The sequence below is a fragment of the Mandrillus leucophaeus genome, unplaced genomic scaffold (assembly GCF_000951045.1).
Source record: "Mandrillus leucophaeus isolate KB7577 unplaced genomic scaffold, Mleu.le_1.0 Scaffold3, whole genome shotgun sequence".
Lineage (NCBI taxonomy): Eukaryota > Metazoa > Chordata > Mammalia > Primates > Cercopithecidae > Mandrillus > Mandrillus leucophaeus.
The window spans coordinates 5,135,969-5,144,905 of NW_012103142.1; positions in this window are offsets into that span (position 1 = coordinate 5,135,969).

The window sequence follows — 8,937 nt, forward strand, 5'->3', positions numbered from 1 at the left end:
TAGGGGTCAGAATAATAATTACCTCGGCCAGGCGCAGTGGCTCAGGCCTGTAATCCCAGCACTTTTGTGTGTGTGTGTGAGAGACAGAGTCTCGCCCTGTCGCCAGGGTGGAGTGCAGAGGTGGCACGATCTCGGCTCACTTCAAGCTCTGCCTCCCGGGTTCAAGTGATTCTCCTGCCTCAGCCTCCCGAGTAGCTGGATCTACAGGCACATACCACCATGCCCGGCTAATTTTTGTATTTTTAGTAAAGACAGGATTTCACCATGTTGGCCAGGACGGTCTCGCTCTCTTGACCTCATGATCTGCCCACCCTGGCCTCCCAAAGTGCTGGGATTACAGGCGTGAGCCACCACGACCGGCCTCCAGTTTCCCCATCTTTAAGATGGGAATCTGATCTGGTGCTGGAGGAAGCCTGAAAGGCCACAGAGAATCAAGTCTCAGGGAGCAGCCACAGATGCTGCCTACTGCCACAGATGCAGACGATTCACAGATTGTAGAAATGACAATACGATTCTGCAGCACAGTACCAGCTATGGGAGTGCTCGAGAAATGGTTATGGGTACTCTTAGTATTACTTTGTGGTGGTGGTGATTGCTTTTTTTTTTTTTTTTGATACAGTCTCACTCTGTTGCCCAGGCTGGAGTGCAGTGGTGCGATCACAGCTCACTGCAACCTCCACCTCCCGGGCTCAAGTGATTCTCTTACCTCAGCCTCCCGAGTAGCTGGGATTACAGGCACCTGCCACAATGCCCGGCTGATTTGGTGGTGGTTGCTTTTGAGATGTCTTTCTGACCTCAGGTCCCATGCTGGAAATTCTATGTACCAACCTTCTTTCCCAGCTTCCCACAGATTATGGGGATAGAAGAAATGACATTTATTAAGCACCTACTGACACTGTGTTGGATACTTTGCATGTGTTATCCCATTTAATCCTCATGATTTCCTAATTCGATAGTTAATATATTCCCTCCCTCCCATTTTAGGGATGAGAAAATTGTGGCTCAGAGAAGTTAGGCAGCTTGCCCAAAGTCACACTGCTCTTAATGTGCACAATGTTACTGGTAGATGAATGTTCATGAAGCTTTATTCATAAAAGCCAAAAACTGAAAAAAAAATCCAGCTACCTATCAACAGAAGGGTCGAATGGCTTGTGGAATGTTCATGTGACGGAGAACTCTATAGCAGTGAAAAATAATGAGTTACCGATACAAACAGCAGCATGGGCAACAGACAGACATAAGTTGAGCAAACAAAACCAACATAAAAAGATACATACTGCATGATTCTATTTATATGAAGTTCACCAACAAACAAAGCTAATTTGTGGTGGTAGGGGTCAGAATAATAACTACCTCGGCCAGGCGCAGTGGCTCAGGCCTGTAATCCCAGCACTTTTGTGTGTGTGTGTGAGAGACAGAGTCTCGCTCTGTCATCAGGCTGGAGTGCAGTGGCGCGATCCCGGCTCACTACAACCTCCACCTCCTGGATTCAAGCGATTCTCGTGCCTCAGCCTCCCAAGTAGCTGGGATTACAGGCACACGCCACCACAACCAGCTAATTTTTGTATTTTTAGTACAGACAGGGTTTCACCATGTTGGCCAGGGTGGTCTCCATCTCCTGACCTCGTGATCTGCCCACCTCAGCCTCCCAAAGTGCTGGAATTATTGGTGCCTGGCCAATCCCAGCACTTTGAGAGGCCTAGACAGGTGGCTCACTGGAGGTCAGGAGTTCAAGACCAGCCTGGCCAAAATGGCGAAACTCCATCTCTACAAAAAATACAAAACTTAGCCAGGCATGGTGGCGGGTGCCTGTAATCCCAGCTAGCTACTTGGAAGGCTGAGGGAGGTGAATTGCTTGAACCCAGGAGGCGGAGGTTGCAGTGAGCCGAGATCGTGCCACACACTCCAACCTGGGTGACAGAGCAAACCTCCGGCAAAAAAAAAAAAAAAAGAAGAAGAATAGTTACCTTAAGGTGGTGAGGGGATGGCTCATGGTGATTCTGGCATGAGGGGGCTTCTGGGGGTGCTGGAAGTGCTTTATCTTGATCTAAGTGGTTAGTGTTACGTGAGTGTGTGTACACTATGTAAAAACTCATCCCACTATACCCTTAAGATTTTTCTTAACAAAAGAGAAAGGCAATAAATAAATGTGTCATATGTATCATTTTAAAAGATGCAGGTCTAAGACCAGGGTAGCTCAGTTAACTGGCTGTGCATCCTGGCAGGAAGTGGGGCTGGGGAGGCTGACCCTGCCCACTTTCCCTTTGAAGGGACAGGTCCTGAGTCTTTGCTCATGGACGGATGTGAGCTTCCAGTCCCCAGCAGCACACGCTGCTAGCAGCTCTTCTTCCCGTGTCCACCCGGCAACGCGTGGGTAGGGGCACATTTTCTCCAAGCCGCCCCTGGTTTTGAATTGGGTGGGGTGAATTCAATGAAACCTTCTTAGGCTTCCCAGGGAGGAGGCCTGGGGCTAGCAGGAGGCTGGGAGGCCGGGAGAGAGACAGAGACATTTCTGTGCATTTTGATGGGTCCTGTAGAGGATTCGCCCTGAGTGCTCAATGATATGCCAGAGCATGTCCCAAATGCGGAGGATGGGGAGGCCGGCTCCCTGGCAGATCTTCATGGAGAAGCCGACTCCAGCCGGCTTGTGTGCCCACCCCAGAGGTGCGGAAGCAGAGCCGATGCCCACACCCCCAGGGCCCAGGCCCAGCCCTTCCAAGTCCGGAGCTCACCAGCCTGCCCATCCCGCTCCTTCATTCTCCTCCAGGCACCGTCCCTTCCTCTGTCTCTGCTTTTCCGATCCTCTCCGCCCCTCCCTGTGCTGCTCTGTCTTCACCTCCCTGCCCCTGTCTCTCCATCTCCATCTCTCATTTCTCCCCCAGGCCCCCTGTGCCCCCCTTCCCCGGGCTGTGCTTCCTTTCTAGCCCAATATAAATAATAGAAATTAATTTGTCAGCCAGCACACGCAGCGCAGGCGGCGCAGTAGCGAGCTGAGGAGGAAAGCTGGTCGAAATAATTATTCTTGACTTACGAAATCATTCTTTTTATTCCTGAGGGCTAATGGAGTGAGAGCAGCGCCGGGCCGGGCTGCGCTAATGGCGGACAGCGTGGGCCTGGGGAGGGCGCGCGGCCTCTTCTGTCCTCCTGTAATGAGCAGACCCCCCCACTCACAGCCCACCCCACTCTTCATTTAAAAGGCAAATGAAGCGTGGAGAGGCACTCTCTCGGTTAATGCAGTCACAGGTGTGGTTTTAAACAGGATCTGTCCTCAGGAGCACTCCCTCTGTCCCGACGTCCCGTCTCAGAGCGCGCGCTCTCCCCAGGTCAGCTCCAGGCTGGTGCGGGGAGGAAACCACTCCGCAAGGCGAAGGAGCCAACGGTTACCGAGGCTCTGCCATATGCCAGGCACTGTGCCAGCCACGCGACTCGTGAGCACGCACTGACTCCTTGCAACCATCCCGGGAATGAAGTCGCACAATTATTTCCACTTTTCCCAACAGAAAACTGAGAGCATAAGCAACGTGTGCAAGCTCAAACGGAAGAATCACCAGTGACCAAGGGAGATCTACAAACTCTCTCGCCCCGCAAGAGGGTGGAGGGAGAGGGAGGAGGTGGGGGGTTGAGGAGTGTATCAGTCAGCCCTGGCAGGGAACACAGGAAACACGCCAAGGTTTCATTGAAGGGGCATAAATGAAGAGGCTATTTATAGAGATGGGGGCAGCTTTAAGGAAACTATGATAAAGCACCCAGGGTGGCTACCATCCCAGGCGGAGGGGGAAAGAGCGGGAGCTGTGGCCGTGGGAGCTGGCAGCCTCCGCAACAGGAGCTGCAGCCTACAGCCTTGGTAGAGAAATGCAGCCGCTGCCCAAACTGCAGCCTGGCAGCGAGGGAGTGGGTGGATAGACGCCCTGGGCTTTCTCTCCTCCTGCCTTCAGATCTACAGCCAGTGCCTCCCCTTGCCTGCACCCAACTAGAAGCCAGAGGGCAAGAGAGTCCAGTGATGCAGTCGTAGAAGGCAGCCTTCCAGGCACAAAGCAAAGTGGAGAAAGACAGAAACCAGCACCGGGTAAGATGTTCTCCCGGAAGCTTTGGGAAAGGTCAACTCAGTCCCATAGAGACTGGAGACTTTAGGAAGAGAGAGCCCCCAGTCTTGGAGAAACAATTCCTAATAGGAGAGACACCAGTTCCTGTTCATAAGAGGTACCAAGTTGGGTGTCCTTGGACCCAGACATAAGCTGGGGAGCCAGAGAAACCTGGATAGAACAGGGACCCTAAGAAGCGGCTGAATAACCACCAGGAGAGAGGGAGTGGCTTCCTGAACAGGAGTGGACCTGCAAGACTGGAAGAGGGAGGAGGAAAGAAGCTGGCTGAGTGATGACCAGGGTCCAGCACTGAAGTACTGGAAAGAGATGAGGGGCTGCAGCGTTTGGTGGCAGGGGGGCGCAGAGTCTGCATAATGAAGCATCCAGGTAGGAAAAGGTGTCGGTAGAGGTGGGCAGGCAGAGATGGACCCAGGATGACTCCTGGGTCTACCCAGCAGGAGGCGGGGGTCATGAGTGAGCTGTGGGCTGAGTGAATCCACCTCCCTGCTTCATTTTGGAGGTGAGACAATGTGGCCAGAAAAGGCTGTGATTACCCCAAGCCCATGTGGGAACGGCCTGGTGGGCTGCCGAGCCAGTGAGGTGAGCGGCAAGGCCTATGGCTGGAGTGCCCAGCTGGCCTTCCTGCTGCTTCTGCGGCCCCTCATCCCATCCATCTTCCTCCCACACAGCAGCCACGGGGATCTTTCCAAAACAGGAGCCTGATCATGTCAATCACACTTGAGCCCGCTGGATGCTCTCTACTGTGGGGATCAAGTCTAAAGTCCTTCACTCCTTCCGAGGCTGACAGGAGGGCCATCAGCCCCCCACGCTCCCCCGTATTGAATCATAGAGTCTTATGTCTGCGCCTTGTGCAAATTCCCTCAACTTGAAATTCTCCTGCCTGCCCACTCGGGCCCCATCTGGCGGATTCCCAACCTCGCTGTACTGTCACTTCCCTTGGGATCCTTTCCCAACACTCCTCTGCCTTTCTAGTTCTCCTGTTATAAAACTTACCAGGCGATAAAGGCACCTGTCTGTGTTCTTATCTTTGTCTCCCTGACTGTAAACCCCAGGAAGGCAGGAACTTTGGCTGGTTTGCTGTTACAACCTCACTGCTCAGCAAATGCGCAGTGCCTGGCACTTAGTAGGTGCTGCATATACGTGTTATAATCCATTCAAGGGAATGAGCGAGGAAAGCTTGATATGTGCTGACATGGAACCACCACCAAGACACACTGTCAAGAACTCAGGACAGGCTGGGCACAGTGGCACATGTCTGTAATCCCAGCACTTTGGGAGGCCAAGGCAGGCGGATCACTTGAGGTCAGGAGTTCAAGACCACCCTGGCCAACATGGTGAGACCCCTGTCTCTACTAAAAATAAAAAAATAGCCAAGGGTGGTGGCGCAAACCTGTAATCCCAGCTACTCCAGAGGCTGAGGTAGGAGAATCACTTAAACCCAGGAGGCGGAGGTTGCAGTGAGCCAAGATCATGCCATTGCACTACAGCCTGGGTGACAGAGTGAGACCCTGTCTCAAAAAAAAAAAAAAAAAAAAAAAAAAATGCAGGATAGTGTGTGTTTGTATAAAACAGAGTATACATGTATTTATGGATCTGTACATAATATCTTCACAAGCAGACTGAAGAAACTGATAAGGTGATTGTCTCTGAGAAGAGCTGGGTGAGTGGAGATAGGAGCGGAGAGAAAGACATGATTAATACTAAGTGGGACATATTTAATAATTAATTGGGGCCGGGCATGGTGGCTCACACCTGTAATCCCAACACTTTGGGAGGACGAGGCAGGCAGATCACTTGAGCTTAGGAGTTCGAGACCAGCCTGGCCAACATGGTGAAGCCCCTATCTCTACAAAAAAAGAAGAAAAAAAAAATTAGCTGGGCGTGGTGGCACACACCTGTAATTCCAGCTGCTTGGGAGGCTGAGGCACAAGAATTGCTTGAACCTGGGAGGTGGAGGTTGCAGTCAGCTGAGATTGTGTCACTGCACTGCAGCCTGGGCGACAGAGCAAGACTCTGTCTCAAAAAAAATAAATAAATAAAATAATAAATAAAGGGGTGGCCTGGACACCCTGGAGTATGGAATTATGGGTTTGGTTTAGAGCAACTTGCCAGTGCCACCCACTGCTCCTGGGATGTCCAGCCACCAGTCACCCTGGTTGAGATGCCCGTATTGTCCCAGGTGCCATCCCAGATCTGAGGTGGACCCAAGGGGCTGGTGCAGACAGCAGCCAGGTGAGTCTTCCCTAAGTGAGGAGGGTCTGGTAGAGCTGTCTCGGGACTCAGAAGAAAGGCAGGGAGGTGGGGCCTAGAGACAGTGTCATTTACCTCCCTGCTCCACTGTACAGATCAAGTCTAAAGTCCTTCACTCCTGCCAAGGCTGACAGGAGGGTCATCCTGATGGCTCTCCACTTCCTCTGAGGACAGAACAAAAGGGCTGGGAAGAAACTCAAACAGCAGGGATGGAAGTTAGATAGCAGAGAGAACTTCCCAGAAGTAAAGTTCTCAGATCAATGGAATCACAGTGTATGTGATTTTGTTGTGCCTAGTTACTTTCACTCAATATCATGTCTGTGAGATTCATCCATGTTGTTGCATGTGGTTATAGGAATTCTTTTCATTACTGAGTAGCACTTCATTGTATAATAAAGGAAAGGGCAGAGCTATGTTTTCTCAGTGGTCTGTTCTCACGGTACCTCGGGGCTGGCTAGAGGGCAGGGACTCTGTTCTCTCTTTCCCACATAGTAGAGGAACTGTGTGTGTTCTTTCTCTTGAACTGGGACCAATAATCATAGTTCTGCAGGGCATCACATCAAGTGCAAGCAGTCCACTCCTCCTTGCTCCCCCCTCTCTCCATTGCTGCCTCTTACCCCAGGTCTCCATTGCATTAACTTCTACCCTCTGCACTCCCGGCCAGCTACCAAACATGGGAAATTGTCTTAAAGTAAAAACCACATGGAAAATTGTACTGAAAGGGTTCAGCATTTCTCAAGGTGGTCAGCAGAGGTCTGTGGGGTGGGGGAAGGGTAAGGAAGGTGCTGTCATGGACGCAGAAAAGAAGGAAAGCTTCCAAGTTTCTTCTTCCTTGGGGAGTGATGCGGGGAAAGACAAAACTTTCAAAGGACCCCGTACACCCCCATAACCAGCCCAGTGACTACACACATCTTCCTATCTTCCTTCCCATATGCGGGTACCCATGCTGATATGCCATGGCTTTGACCACCAGATTAGTGGAGAAGCCCGTCCCCAAACCAGTATCCTACTCCAACCTAGGCAGTCCAGGAGAGAGGGGGGCTGGCTCTAACCCCAGCTCCCAGCTAACTCACCAGGGGATCTTCTACAAGCTCCTCAATCCTCAGGACTTGTTTCCTCAGCAGTAAACCACAGTAAACCCTGGAGGTTTAAACGAGATAAAGAGCCAGCAAGGGCCTCGAACACCACCTCTTCTTGAAAGAAATATGGCAGCTCATTCTTTGAATGGGGGCATGGGTGGTACCATTTGTTCAACGTGTCTGGAGAGAATTCCAGGGCACAAACCAGCATGCCCAGGGCAACATTCCTTACTGATGACTTAGGGGATGGTTGGGGGAAAAGGGCACCCACGTGCTCCTAGAAATGGACTGGAGTCTGGAACAAGTAAGTGTCCATCCTACCCTCTCTAAGAACCACTGATGTCCACCTGCTCAGCACTCCCTGCACTTTTCTTAGGCAAAGCTTTCCTTTACCCATCCTGCTTCAGGTGGCCATTGCTGAAAGTGTGCACAGGGGATCTGGGGGAGCAGCAAGACACAGGTAATACCCTAGGAAACATTACCATTATTTTTTGTCTTGATATATAACATATATGCAGTAAAGTGCATAAGGCTTAACTGTACAGCTCAGTTAGTTTTAACATGTGTGTACACTCATGTAACCATCACCCAGATCAAGATAGAGAACATTTCCACATTTCTAGCACCTCAAAAGGTATATGCCCCTTCCTAGTCAACACCCGCCAAAGTAGCCACAGTTAGGATTTCTATTGCCATAAATTAATATGGTCTCTTCTTGGACTTCATAGAAATGGAATCACACTGTATGTGATTTTGTTGTGCCTGGTTACTTTTATTCAATATCATGTCTGTGGGATTCATCCATGTTGTTGCATGTGATTATAGGAATTATTTTCATTACTGAGTAGTGCTTCATTGTATAAATATATATACATGTATGTATCACAACTTTTTCATTTTAACTTTTTTTTTCGAGACAGGGTCTTGCTCTGTTACCCAGGCTGGAGGGCACTGGCACAACCATAGCTCACTGCAGCTTTGACCTCAGCCTCCCAAGTAGCTAGGACTATAGGCACATGTCACCGCACCCGGCTAATTTAAAAAAAAAAAAAAATGTGTAGGCCAGGTGCAGTGGCTCACGCCTGTAATCCCAGCACTTTGGGAGGCCGAAGTGGGCAGATCACCTGAGGTCAGGAGTTAGAGACCAGCCTGGCCAACATGGTGAAACCCCGTCTCTACTAAAAATACAAAAATTAGCCAGGCGTGGTGGCACGCATCTATAATTGTAGCTACTTGGGAGGCTGAGGCAGGAGAATCGCTTGAACCTGTGAGACTCCATCTCAAAAAAAAAAAAAAAATTGTAAAGATGGGGTTTTTACTGTGTTGCCCAGGCTGGTCTGAAACTCCTGGGCTCAAGCAATACACCTGCCTCAGCCTCCCAAAGTGCTGGGATTATAGTGTGAGCCACTGTGCCTGGCCCAATCACAGTTTATTTATTTAACTTCTTGTTGGTGGACACTTGTGTTGTCTCCATTTGTTAGCCATTCTTTTTTTTTTTTTTTTTT